At 33.2% G+C, this 15,111-nt stretch overlaps 1 protein-coding gene and 1 non-coding gene across 6 annotated transcripts in view; one reads left to right on the forward strand and one right to left on the reverse strand.

The window, feature by feature from the left end:
• Positions 1-15,111, reverse strand: part of FBXW7 (F-box and WD repeat domain containing 7) — a 230,297-nt gene that overhangs the window by 44,626 nt on the left and 170,560 nt on the right. The window lies entirely within an intron of this gene.
• Positions 4,472-4,576, forward strand: LOC113255831 (U6 spliceosomal RNA). The gene has a single exon (XR_003316454.1). It is a non-coding gene; the product is annotated as a U6 spliceosomal RNA (small nuclear RNA).

Raw genomic sequence — 15,111 nt, forward strand, 5'->3', positions numbered from 1 at the left:
CTTAATTTCATCACAAGATCTTTTTGTAAGGGCCAATCCATCTTTAAAAAATGTCAATTTGATCCATGTGTGGTTATCACTTCCTAGCTGTAAACATCAGTGTTGACACATGCATATCTCTGTGATTCTATCCTATACTGTTTCAACTAATTATTTGTATTCTACCTGGGATACATAATTTAAAAAAAATGTAGATTTAAATGGTTATTTTAATTTCCTGCAGACACTCATTGAACAGTACTTATTTGGGTGTCTATTATACCTAAGTTAAATTATGGATGGTCTCAGCTTCATGGATGCAGTAGCAGCTTTTATAGTGTGGTAGGAGTGAAAGACAATGAAACAAAACAAAGCAAAAGTAAAATTGTGGTAAATGCTTCAGAGTGCTAGGAAAATGCATAATGTTAAGGTTTTAACCTAGTCTGGGGTTTCAGAGACTTTTCTTCTCTGAAGGAACGACGAAAGTCTGTTGTGGTGGGGGAAGGGCACCCCTATGGCTGCAGTGCACAGAACAGAAGTTCTATGGCAAGTGTAAAATAGAGGCTAGAAGAGTAGACAAGGGTTAGATTATACAAGACCTCATAAAGGATTTTGGTCTTTACTGTAGGAGTAATGAAAGCTTATGCTGGATGTTGGTCAGGGGAAGGAAATAATCAGATATGCCTCTTGAAAAATCATTCTAAATGTAATATTAAAAGCAGAATGGAAGTGAGAGTGGATGTGGAGAGACTAAGTGAGGAAATTATTCCACGAGGCCAGGCAAGAGATAATAGTGGCTTAGACTAGCTAGGTGCAACAAAAGATGGATTGAAGTGAACATTTAAGAGATATTTAGGACATAAAACTAATAGGATTTGGTGACAGATTGATTAGTCATGAAGAGTATAGGAGGAGGAGTTATCAAGGATGACACCTAGGTTTCTTTTGCAACTGGATGGGACAGGAGAGAGGATACTACACAAGAGTCAGCGTTCGCTTGCTTTTGTTTCCTGGGGTAGGGAGGATCACAAAGTCCATGTTTGGTCATATTTGGTTTGAGGTGTCTTTGAGACATCCAGGTGAGGATATCACGCTCCAGTTAGCTCTGGAGCTCAGAACACAGATCTAGATTGGAGATAAAAACATGGGAATCATCTGTGTATAGGCCATCTCGAATTTCCTTCTCAGAGCTACCTTCTCCTCATTTTAAAGCTGTTAATCACAGTGCTTGAACCAATGCCTTGTCACAGGGTAGACACATTAATTATTTGTCCATCTTCCCCATTAAACCTGAAGCTCCATGAAAGCAGTGACCACTTCTATTTTGATTCTTTTACCTCAGCTCCTCACATAGCCCTTACACTTATCAGGGTATCAGGAAATAATATTTACATGAGATAATGAACAATGTAACACACACTTTAATCAATGACAGAATTAAAGAAATAATAACTGGAAATTATTAATTTTCAGTATAAGGTAAGGTGATAAAGGTGAACAGCACATTTTATAAATTTATTATTTATTTAATATTATGTTATATATAATATTATTTATAATACCTTATATGTCTATATACATGTATTTCCCCTTCGGGGAAAAGTAATACAATTTTCTAGATATTTATCAGTTAACAATTAAAGCACAAACTAAATTAGAAGAAAATACAGTTTGATACGCAACAAAAATGCAATTATCTTTGTTATTAAAAGCCAACCTGGCTTAGGACTTCCTGTACCTTTAAAAATGTCCAACAGAATATAAACTTCTACTATTAAAAGGGATATACACACTTTTAACAACACTTAGTGTACACCATTTCCCACAAATCTCAGTTAAAGTACTTAATTTATTATTGGTATTAACCAAACAGATAGCATTTTTGTATCTCCATTTTACTGATAAGAAATCTAAAGCATGAAAGTTTTTGAGAGTTACCCAAAGCATTGCAAGTAATATTTGCTAAAAAAAGAAAAAAAAGAAAAAATCTTTTGGCAATATATACTTTAATCTCTATGAACAAAATAACAGGCTAAGTGCCATTTCCATTAAAATTAAATGGAATACTGCATATTTTACATATAATTGGCTATCTTTATTTTGCTTTAGCTGCTTTTTATCACGATCTCCCATTGAGACAGGATTTACCAAGAAACAGTACACTTAATGAAAAAGGTCAAAAGGAATAAGATCCCACCAAAATGCCTTTGTTTTTTTTTTAAGTTACTGATAGTTATTTCATTACTACTTCATTTGATTTTGTGAATATGGAAGGCATGTAAGTAATAATTTTAACAAAGATTCGTTTTTGGGGCACACCATTCACTTCTAACTTTGAATGGAGATAGAACATAATTCATCTTAAACTTCAATGTAGTCAACAATATAAAAAAAAGAGGCATTTCTAAATCCTCTTTTGGTTTTCATCTTCTAAGAAATATTTCAACATTTATATGTTAAAGCCGAAGAATGTTATTACATTGCTCAAAGTATATATACTTTTGTATATAACCACATCTGGGAATTTTAAGTAAATATATTAAAGTACAAAATACAGTGAAAGATGATGACAGACACTAGCAAACAGTTATCGATGCTTTTTAAATTACATTAAAGAGAAAATATCCTAAAATGAAAAAGGAAAAACTGATAAAAAAATATTTTGGAAGAGGTTGTGGCTGGCCATTTATTACTTTTTTGTATTAGAGTTAATTAATATTCTAAAAAGGTCTACAAAAAGCTGAACCACCTCTCGAGCTCTGAATTCATGGCACTGACCTTAGAACTTTCTCAGAATGATTTTTAATGCACTCTGTTATTAGTAAAACCTGTTCAAACACATGCCCCATCTGCCAGCACCCCATCTGCAAGAGAGCTTCTTATTCTTGTAGACAGTACAACTTCTGCTTGCTTCCTTCTCTTCTCTACATACCAGCTGTATGGTAATGAGTATGAGCAGCTGAAAATACTGCATGATAACAAAGCTAATATGAAAACAGCAGAACACCACTTCCCCTCAATGCGGCAGTTGCAGCATGAACATAGCAGATAAGCTACTATACAGAGGAGGGGTGGGTGAAAATTTCGCTTGTGTGTATGGGGGGCTGGGGAGTGCGTATGAGCGCGCATGCGTGCACATACGCGTGCACATGCATGTGTGTTAAATATGGAGTTTCCACATAATTAAAAAAATAAAGAGAACTAAAAGCAGCACAGGGTACCAAAGAAAGATCTAAATTTCTAAGCACTTTTGTTAAGACTTGTGAATCAATTCTTTAAATGTTTTAGTGTCAATTCTTATACAGTAATGATATTCCAGGGGCCATTTTGACAAGGTAGTTTTCAAAGATGTTAACAAGTATGTTCCATTTCCTAATTAACTTATTTAGGGGCCTCTAGGGAAAGAAATGGAGTCAGAGCTTAAAATCATAATGGAAACTATTTACTAGACATTTTAGCAACTAACATGTGAATCGATAAACTCTGTTTTTAATTCTTATACAGCAATTTAAATGGTTTTAATTTAATGGTATTTGAAGCCAACGTATTTATTCTAAACATCTGAGAAACTCCAAACAAAATGCTAAGATGGCACATGTTACCTTAATTTAGTAAGACATAATGGGGTTAATTTTTACACATATGATAGTCACACTGAATGAATCTACATAATGTAAGTAGAACCAAATCACATTAACTTTTTATGTGCAGTTTCTTTCCATTTACAGATTAACAGTCACTCAGGAAACGATTTAAGAAAAATGACTATTCAAAATTGGTGCTATGCATTTTCTTTCACAATTTGAAGAAACTAAAAATGAAAAAATATTCAAAACACTAACCATAAGTAAAAGAAATAAGTAATATCATGTCAGGCGAATTAATTATAATTTTTACCAACATATCTAAAAGAAAAAGTCTTTTGTGGACCTCATAACAGTTTTTAAGTTCTTATTATAGAACCATACTTTCTATAGGTTATTTCATTTTATTCTTACAACAACCCTATAAAGAAGGTACTTCCATCTCCATTTTACAGATGAGGCTTAGTAAGTGGTGAAGCTAAGAATGTAATCCTAAGTCTAAATGACTCTATCATCTATGCTGTTAAGCATTCTATTATTCTGCTATAAACTTCATAAAGGTGAGGACTTAAATTTGTTTCATTCACTGGTGTACTCCAAAGGCCTAAAGCAGTCCTGGACTCATAGAAGTTACTGAATGAATAAATGGAAAAGAAAACTACTCAGTTGTTTTTAAGTGTAAATCAATTTAAATGGAAAAAAACTATCCATTTTGTAATAACCCTAATCGTTTGATACTGAAAAAAATACCACTTAGAGAATCTTAAAATAAGATTGTTTAATAATCTAAGTTTCGTTCACTTGTCAGACTGAAAAATTAAGACTTTATTTAAAAAATTCTCATAGTTAAACGTCCATTTTTTAAAAGGTTGGTACAGAATGAATAAGAGAAAACTGCACTAATTTTTGTGCTCGCTCCAGCAGCACATATACTAAAATTAGAACGATATAGAGAAAATTAGCATGACTCCTGCACAAGGATGACATAAATTTGTGAAGCATTCCGTATTTTTTTTAAAAAGGAGCAAAATTGCACTGATTTTAATATTTTCCCTATTTTTGCAAATCCACTTACCTGTCCTCATTTTTATTATCTAATGATAAAAGTACATTTTTTCTTGTTTACTAACTTAACATATTCCTTGACTTCAAATATAAATCAAGGCCATGAGCTTCCATAATATAAAAAGCTTTTGTATAATATATAAGAATCTGAATTGAAAGAATCGTTCCAACTTAAATAGTCCCATTCATCCTTTAAAAAGACATACAGCTACATTTTTGCAAAGAAGAATGAACTTTTAACATCACTTACAGATTCAAAAATCCCATAAATTCAGACAAGATTTACAAAAACAGTACTATACTGCCCCTACATGTTCAAACTAGTAGCAACAATGACATTTTAAAATCCAAAGTGATAATGCAGAGATTTCTGTGGATTACTGAAAAGCTGTTTAAGCTTAAATTGTTCCCAAGTGAACTATATGAAATCACTCACACATAAAAATGTAATTAAATACAGGACTAACCCACAGTTTCAATGTTCATTTTCAATACCAGCAAGGAGAAGAAATTTAAGAATTTCATCCAACATTGTATTTTTCCTCTCAAAATAGATTTCCCTATTATTACATGAAAATATCATAAAATAACGATAAACAAGTAACTAGCCATGTGATTTTAGAGTCAGTATTAATGTATTAATGTTTGAGAAATACTTACTCCTACTTGCTTTTCCTCTAGACCTAAATAAATGTCAAGAAAGTTTATAAATATATACATAAACATTTATATAGATTACCAAAGTCACAAGAGAAAACTTTATTAATCTCAGGTTTACTTTTTTTAAAAATCAATTTTTTTACAATTTAGTAATAAAACACTATAAATGGGGGCGCCTGGGTGGCACAGTGGTTAAGCGTCTGCCTTCGGCTCAGGGCGTGATCCCGGCGTTATGAGATCAAGCCCCACATCAGGCTCCTCTGCTGGGAGCCTGCTTCTTCCTCTCCCACTCCCCCTGCTTGTGTTCCCTCTCTCGCTGGCTGTCTCTATCTCTGTCAAATAAATAAATAAAAATAAAAATAAAAAAACACTATATATGCAAATAAAGAGATGTGCTCCATCCACAGTTATTTGTAAATGGAAATAACTGAATCGTAACTCCTAACATTTAGAATGTTGTTGACTTTACCACAGATGGTAGTCCTTTCTGCATTACTTCTATGGTGAAATTTCTACCATATTAAAAAAATCTTAAATTACATCTTCATTACTTATACCTACCATAAACAAATCGACTATAAATTATATCTACCATTATTTAACTGGTTTATATGTGAGATACACGTTAATTTATGCAACTTTCCAAAAGTCAGAGATAGGGCCAAGAACTCTAATTCTGACCCAGGAACAATCCAGACAGAAATCACTAGGTGAGCCCAATAGGATATTAGTCTCCTTCCAAGAATATGAAAAAATTAAATAAAGTAGAATCATATTTAATCTTTTGGAACCTCAAAATACTACTCCATACTAGATAACATCTAACATTATTTGAAAACCAGTAGATTATACATATCAATAAAGTCACCAACATAATCTTATCAAGTCACAGAAAGAGTGTGTCTATATACGCATGCGCATGTATGTAAGTGCCCATCCATACGTGTGGGAAAACTACAAGACAAATTATCACCACCTGATTTAGAAAAGTGTGCCACTGAATAAAGGAGTCTGGTGACACACTGTATACTGGAACAGACCAAACATGCTGTCCATTCCCAGGCAGATTTCTCAGGGTCTCTAAAATGTTAAATTATATAAAAGGCTGGACTTTTTCTGCTTTGTTCAGTAATGTATCTAAAGTGCCCAGAACTGTGCCTGGCAATTAATGGATGCTTATTTGTTGAATAAGTTAATTAATCCATGTTCCTCTGATTTTAACATTGTGACTATGAAATGGGGACAATGAGGTAACTAACTCTCCCAGAGACAGAAAAGGGAAGGAAGGTCTCTGCCTTACTCATCTTTCTTACACTAGCAACACATACAGGAAGTATGCCTAATACATATTAGCAGAATAAAAATTAATTTAGTGGTATTAATTTTCCGTTTAGTAAAAAAGTGGTAGAGGTTCTCATTCCTCATTTAACATTTATGTCTGCTAACAAGAGTTACATTTACTCACTGAAGAAAAATAATATTATTAGCTCTGAACTACCATATTATATGGAGCTGCCTATAACTAGGTCAGTAAAATTTAGGTATTCATTTATATAATGTATGTTTTAAAGCATTTAAATATGCATGTACTCAGAGACTTCAGGCTTTGACTACTTTGACATTTCAAAGTGTATTCCATTTTTTGTATGTGGGTGATAGCTGTAAAACTCAAAGGTCTGTGGAGTTAGTTCCACAATTTTGGAGAAAGCTGTGTTGCTGACTTCAGAACTTTTTGGAGTTTAGAAAAGTAATATGGTGCATATATATTACTGAACACTTCCAGTATATTATACATTAATATTTTTTGCAGCAAAATTCATGACTATTCGGATAAATAATAAAACTGACTATCTTAAGTTACTCAGAGTTAGGTTTGGCTAACCTGAAAAAAATTCTTAGCTCTCAGGACTTGCTGCATATCTGGTCTGCAGACAAGGAACAGTGGGTTTATTTTTTAGCATATTTTTCATCTGTCTCCCATACTACATCTTAATAGCCTTGCCCTGTGATTTTAAAGTTACTGAACTATTTGAATAGATTATTACCTATCAACAACAATAACAATTCACGGCAGTTATTTCTACAATGTAGTTGTGGATTTTTACATCACATAATTTGTTTTACATTCATATCTGACAACTGAGGCACAACCTAATACTAAGACATCATTTGATGACAAAAATATCTAGAAAGCAATGTTATCAGTAATTAGACACTGAGGCCATCATGAACTGTGAGAACAAAGTAAGAATTACTATTTAAAAACGCAGGATTACACAGCAAAAGTTAACCCTTACAATATCTGGAAACTACGGATCTGTTCACTCAACAAACCTTACCAAGGTCAGTTAATCACAGTGTTTGTGACGCTCAAGCCAGATGCCTAACGTAGAATCTCAGCTCCGCACTTACTAGCTCTAGGGCAAGTTATTTAACCTTGGTATGCCTCAGATTCCTCATCTGTACAACAGGGATCATATAATACAACACCTACTTCACAAGGTTATCTTAAGGACTGTATGAGTTCATATGTGGAAAGTATAGTGCTTCTTCTGCATCCCAGGTTAGACTCTATACTATTACCCTATTTTATTGTCATCAAAACATTAGCATTAGTAACTACTTTACTGTTTCCCTAAAGTAGAACCTAAGCTCCATGAGGGCACGGCCTCTATCTAATTCACTGTTAGAGCCACAGGTTCTAGAAAATTTTTCAACTCTGTCCTAAGTGCTCAATACATATTTTTTGGCTGATATTAATACCGATAAATGTCATGTCAAGATATAAATGAATAATCTGCAGCAGTATAAATAATGTGAAAAGCCCAGATGTGAGCGCAAGCAATAATACAAGTTCCTTCTGTCCATCACTTCTCTGATCATCTGCTTAGCAAACATCCTTCATGTTTTAATTCAAAGTTACTGTGAAGCCTTTCCTGAGTCATTTGCTTTGAGACTTGGGTGACCGTCTCATGCTCCCACAGTACTTTGTACATAGGCACATTAGAGCAAAACTATACTTTTGCACTATAAAGGTTTGTTTATGGTTTTTACCACTAGACTATCTAAGATGCATAAAGGATTGTGATTTTTCACTTTTGCATATCCACAGGTACAGGGGATGAAGAATCATCACCTTTTTATTTATAGCTAGTATCCTGCACAGTACAGAGAATAAGACTACAAGAAAATTTATAATTTAAACTCCGTTTACTCAAGTTTATGCATGACACATGAAACATTCTTAAGAAGAACAGGACTGATAGGATTTAAAATAGAATGGTCTGATATGTGGTAACTAATTCCTTTATTGATAAAATAGTGACAATAAAGCATATCAGATCAGTTGAAAATGCCAATTTTCCCCCAATTCCAATGGAATATGTGTGTAAGGAAAATAACCAAAGGAAGTCACATTTTAGTTTACTCTAAAAAACAAAACAAAACAAAAAACAGGTACCCTATTAAAATCTCTCTCCAAACTTGCTCATATCACCACCCTGTTATTTCTTCTCTCCAAAGTATTATAATTTTTTTCTTTATTTCAGCATTTTCTGACATTTTTGGGTTACTGTAGAACCTCAAAAGTACCATCTAAATGACTTTACCCTATGTTTGTTTCTGCTTCGTTTTCAAAATTGGTAAGTAGTAATTACTTTTAAAATTAAGTGTCAAACTGTATCTGAGTTTATTTAAATTTAGAAAATGAAATATTCAAAATCACAGCTGCACAGTCATTTAAAAACATTTAGTAAACAAAAACATGCCATATTCTTAACAGTACAAAAACTCCTTCAGAATCTTCCAAGTTTAACACATACTTCAACGAATTAGTCATAAGAATATTTATACTAACTTTCTCCTGCATATCACTAGGAGCATAAAAAAACATTAAAGATAATTTCTGAACTCTAAGAGTTTATAGCCTAATTGAGGAGACAAGATAACTAACTATACGGAGACAAGATAACATCACCGGGCGGTACATATTTGCCTAAAGGCCAAAGGTAATGGCAACAATTACAATATGTTCCACTGATGGATGAGGACAACAGTGGATGCAATCAGTGCCAGAAGAAAGGTTCCAACCAGAGAGGGAAGCTAGACTGTGAGGTTATGGAAAGGAAAGAGGCACAAATGTAACTGGTGGGCACTTGAACAGACCAGTCTGGGGGAGAAATGGAGGATGCTGGCTTTTTAAAGGTTTCATATTTCTGTATGTTAGCGAAAACATCCACGTGTTTCTAATTGGCTAAGAGTTCCACAAAACGGATATTGAGTTTCATGAAATGCCTTTCAGGCATCAAGACATTTTAAAAGAGCAGACTTGCTACAACTACTTTCAGTAAGAATTAATCATGGCTGGACTAGATTAAAAAAAAAAAAGGTAAACCTGGACTGGGGCTAAAGGCAAAGCTATGTCAGAAATGTAAAACTAAGTAGTAGTGCTATAAGAAATAGGCAAGTATTTCTGGCAGCTGCTCTTGTTAGTATGAGAAGTACTCTTGTAGATATTATTAACAGCAATATACTCTGGGAGGGGCTGTCACTTACACTGTGCAACTATCACACTAAAATTCAGAAATATAAAAAGATAAACCAAGGTGATGCAAAAACTGAAATAACATTAAGACTTGCAGTAAAAACAATATAATAAATCAAAACTATACATGTGGATCATCTGTTTAGATAAAAACACAGATTATATTTTAAAACTATAGGAGGAGTAGAAGAAAATTATAGTTGAAAACAGTATGGGTGACAGGTCTATGACAAATATTTTCTAGAAAGAATAAAAAATAAAATCACACGAGCAACAAATAATTTCTTGATTTACAAATTTTCCTCCTGAAGCTATAAGTATAAACCTATCTCATTTTCTCAAAAGGAAAAAAATTCCCTATGATAAAAAACCTAGAATACAATTACAAGTGCAATGACATAGTATTAACTAAATAAAATCCACAAAACTTTATCACATAGGAATAAATTTTCTTAGAATATGATTTATTTCTCTTTAAACAACAATGGAAATCCCTCATGCTGGTTTTTAATTGGTACAGGCTTTCTGGAAAACAATTTTACAGTATTTTTCAAGAATCTAAAGAAGTTCATTCATACTCCTTGACCCAATAATTATACTTCCAGAAATCTGTGTGTAGAGATGTTAAAGATTCATGTATAAAAAAGTTCAAAGCAGTTCACTCTCTAAATTAACAACAGTAGGAAAATTATGGAACATTCAGTTAGCAGATTATATAATTTTTGAGTAATTACAATTATGGGAAATCAACAATATATTAAAAATGAATTAAAGTACCAATATTGCTAAAAATTATTTACTTAAAGTTATTATTGTGGTTATTTTTGAGAGTTGGAATTACTGATACTTTAGGAAATTGTAAAGGAAAATATCTTTTTAAAATTTTACATACTGAGTATGTCTTATTTCTATAAAAAGAAGTAAAAGATATTAATTATTGGAAGAAAATTAAAATTCCCTATATCGCCAATTTGGAGAATTCGGGGGATTATTAAATTCAGAAGGGTAATAATTCACAAGTTGGCTTTAGCAAAAGAGTTTATGATGGCCCACATTGGTGGTACATACAAAATCTTCCCACAAATGCAACTTATTGTAGGGTAAATAATTAGACATGTTTTTTTTTTTTTTTTTAAACAGAGGTAATACAACTATTTGACAAAACTGGCAGACCTTTGCTGAAAAGGTACTAAAAGACTGGTCAATAGTCTATGAAAGGAGCAGCATAATAGATTAAAATTATATACTGCTTAAACTAACTGAATATTATACATACAAAAACCTGGCTACTTAGATTATGCCTGAATGAGGTTAAAAGTTTGAATACAGGTTTGTCTAGTATCTTCAATAACTCAACAATGAAGAAAAAACTTAAACTCAAAACAGCACTGAAGCTAAAAGATGTACACTGCTGTTGTAAATGCCTGTCCTCATTGTCCAAAGTGCTGGTTGAGCAAACTGATGAGAATGATACTGCACTGCAGTGTGAGGATGGCTAATCTGTCCAGACAAGCTGCTCTCAGTTGCTGCCTGCCAAACACAGACCCTGAGGTCTGACAAAGATTCTTTTCTTGCCCAAACTCTAGATAGGCTCCGCTGAGCTCTTTTTCAACTAGGCCCTGTCCTTGGGCATGTTGTCAAGAGCAAGAATCCCACTCAGTTTAACCAGAATCCTCCCAATTTTGGTATCTGACGACCTTCCATAACTGCTGGGTTTCTCATCCTTAATCATCCTCCACGTGATATCTGACCACCTTGGTTAAACTGGTTTAGCCAGAATCCCCCCTACCAATGTTCCCTCTTAGTAATTTTCCACCCACTGACCCCCCCAAACTGTTCCTTGGCTGTAAGTTCTCACTTGTCTTTGCTGTATTTGGAGTTGAGCCCGATCTCGCTCCCCTGCTACAAAACCCCTTTGTAGTAGTCCCTATACCTATATCACCACAGTACCCCTGAACAGTGTATCTTGCCATTTTAACAAGTGTCACGAATAATTTTTTAACAAGCATCATCCCTCAGCTTACAAAGACAACAGACAAACATGCATACTGTTCAAATACTTCCAGTTTTTTTTACTATAATTATTGCATAATCTGTAGGATAACTTTATAAGTGAAACATCTTAGATTACACCAAAAACCCTGTATTTATAAATGCTCTATGCTATCAAAAGTTATTTGTAAGTTGCTTGTTTTAATCTTTGAATCTATTTTCTCACAGAAACAATGTCAACAATGATAGCTCTCCGGCTTACCCTCCAAAATACTAATAGTAGTTGAAAAGTGTTAAGTTCACATGAAAACAAAATGTATAAAGAGAATGACTACTGCTATTAGCTGCAGCATTAGTGAGCTCTGTGGCTAAATCCCAGCTTTACTATTCACCAAGAAAACTGGGGAAGATTAGCTGGTTTGAGCCTCTGTTTTCTAGTCTACTGAATGGAGAGAATACCTAATTTAAAGTACTTAACAAACATTTAAGTCATTTAAAGCATTAAGTGGGTTAAAATATACAAAACAACTAAACCAGTGCCTAGAATACATAGTGGGTTCTTTTAAAAAGATGGCAATTATTAATAGCTTTATTATACTAATATTGTATATTGAGAAGAGAAATAATAAGCAGTATGCTAAAATTCTAGCAGTTAGCCACACAAAGATCTTTTTCTACATAACTACAGAAGAATTAGAAGAGAGGATGACAGTTTAAAAGGAAATGTAAGATTTAAGGCTTTAACTAACAATCTCATTCTAAAAATTTCCCATGAGCTGAAACTTACATACAAGCAAAAAGATAAATGCACAAGATTTACTGTAGTATCATTATAATCACACAAATCTAGATTTCACTCTTTTGTAGGTTAAGATTTATTAAAACACCGTCGTGTCCATTCACCCATTCATTTAAGTATTGTCTATAAGCTGCTTTCATACTCCAATGGCAGAGATGAGTAGTTCTAACGGCAACTATAGGGTCCACAAAGCCTAAAATATTTATTGGCCCTTTGCAGAAAGTTTGACTTAAGCTAACCTGCAATGATAACAATACACAGGAATGACATTAACATTTTCTCAATAGACACAAATATTCTAGTTTAATTTTATTTCTACTTTCACTTTAAAGAAAAATTATTTTAAATGTGGTATTTTAAATAGAACTTGATATGAACATAATTCCTACACAACTGTTTTCAACTATCAGAAATCCCAGTCATAATTTCATTATTGCTGGAGCTCTTGTTTCTCAGGAGAACAAGTCTTTGTCCCATACTGACCCTACCTCACCACCCCACTATCCCACCAGCAGTTCTCCACCACTCTCTTAGCTGTGCTGCCAATACTTATGCTACACAATCGGTACACGGTTCAAGCCCAGGAATATATACGGCACTCTCAAAACAATATTTTGTCCATAAACCAGCAGAGTCAGATATTTTGAAAGCCCACATAAACCATTGTCCTTTGCGTGTCATCTGGAAATTTCTACCAAAATAGTAACACTGAAGAGTAACTTTATGAGAATATTGTAAATGCTTAAAAATTGCACAAACAAAATGAGTTAAGAAATGAGATTTAAGCACTGAAGTACATTTTCTTCCTATTATTAGTTGTAAGATGTTATTTCTCTTATCTCTAAAAAGAAAAAAATGCTGCCAGATAAACTATAAAATTCCATCAAAATGTATCTAAGGTACATTATTTTCTCGCATTTTAAGCATATTTAAGAAATGTTTAAAGATAATTTAAAGAAAATTTCTTACTATTTCTTAAATATGTTTAAAATGTGAGAAAATAATGTACCTTAGGATTTAAGAAATATAGCATTACCATAATTAGGCAACATTACCACAGTATTACCATAATTAGGCATTCCAATTTCAAAGAAAACTGAAAATTTCCAGTGATTTTATAGATTAAATAAGTTTTTTTTTCCTGTAAAATTTCTTTTCCTCTAAAGGACAGTCAGTTCTTCTAAAATAAAAAGTTATGTACTCAACTAGTATTCTCAAATTTTCCTGATTCAATTACCTATAGGACTTTTAAAAATATATATGGATCCCTGAACCTTAAACCAGATCTCTTACATAAGACTATACAAAACAGGGAACCCAGGATTCTACATTTTTTAAGATTGATTGATTGACTGATTGATTTAGAGAGTGTAAGCAACCAGGCGGAGGGGCAGAGGGTGAGGGAGAAAGAGAATCCTAGATTGTGGAGCCTGACAGGGGCTCTATTCCACGATCCTGAGATCATGATCTGAGCCGAAATCAAGAGCTGGACGCTTAACCAACTGAGCCAACCCAGGCGCCCCATGATTCTACATTTTCAACAAGTTCCAGGTTTAACAAGTTCTTAGGCAAGAATGCCCAAGCCAATGTAAATAAATAATGAGTACCTTAATACTAAAAACATTTTGATTTACACTAACTGGTTAACAGTTACTCTATGTTAGTATTAAGTCCAAAGTACCTCTGATGAGAGACCAGAATAATTTATATAATAATAAATTCGACTACCAGTACCAATATTACACTTAATAGTAGGTAAATAAATTTTCTGAAAACATTTCAAGAGATATAATTTGAAGTAGTTATAGCAACTAAAGGATTTTTCACAATTTTTGAAGTTATTTTATGTGCAAACATCAAGTGGCTCAACATCTATGAGGGATGGAGGGACAATATCATGTTTTCCAAATTTTAATAGGTCAAGACTGCTACGGTCTTATAAGAGATCACTGTAGTGCACATTAGCTCACTACTTGGAAGAAAAAAATGGCCTACGAAATACAGAAATCGATCTGCTTTGTGTACTTTGTTGTCAGTGCAGAACGATCTGCTTGAAAGCAAAATATACCTAGTTTAAGAGATACACTGGATGTTACACATAAAATATGATTAATTACATACCATACCAAAAGTCTTCCTTAAATCTTTGATAAAGAAAAATAATATTTTAAAAATGTTTACTATCAATTTGCCAAAGGAAAGTTAATAAATTAAATAACAAAGAATGTGCAAACCAGTCAAAAACTATCTAAATAACCAGTCATGAAAGGCGAGGGGATATAATTACACGATCCCTCTAATATTTCTAGTACTCAGAGTCAATGAGTTATGCAATAGTAAGTTGCAGGCAGGCAGTCTAAAACTGAAGGTGTTTTTAGCTATCTTCCCAAAAAACTTTCTCGTATGATTTTTATTTTACGAATTTAGTTCTCTTCTGTTACTATAAATGCAAGGCTATAAATTAACATAACATAGTAACCTAGAAAAGT

The sequence above is a fragment of the Ursus arctos genome, unplaced genomic scaffold, assembly GCF_023065955.2.
Source record: "Ursus arctos isolate Adak ecotype North America unplaced genomic scaffold, UrsArc2.0 scaffold_11, whole genome shotgun sequence".
NCBI lineage: Eukaryota > Metazoa > Chordata > Mammalia > Carnivora > Ursidae > Ursus > Ursus arctos.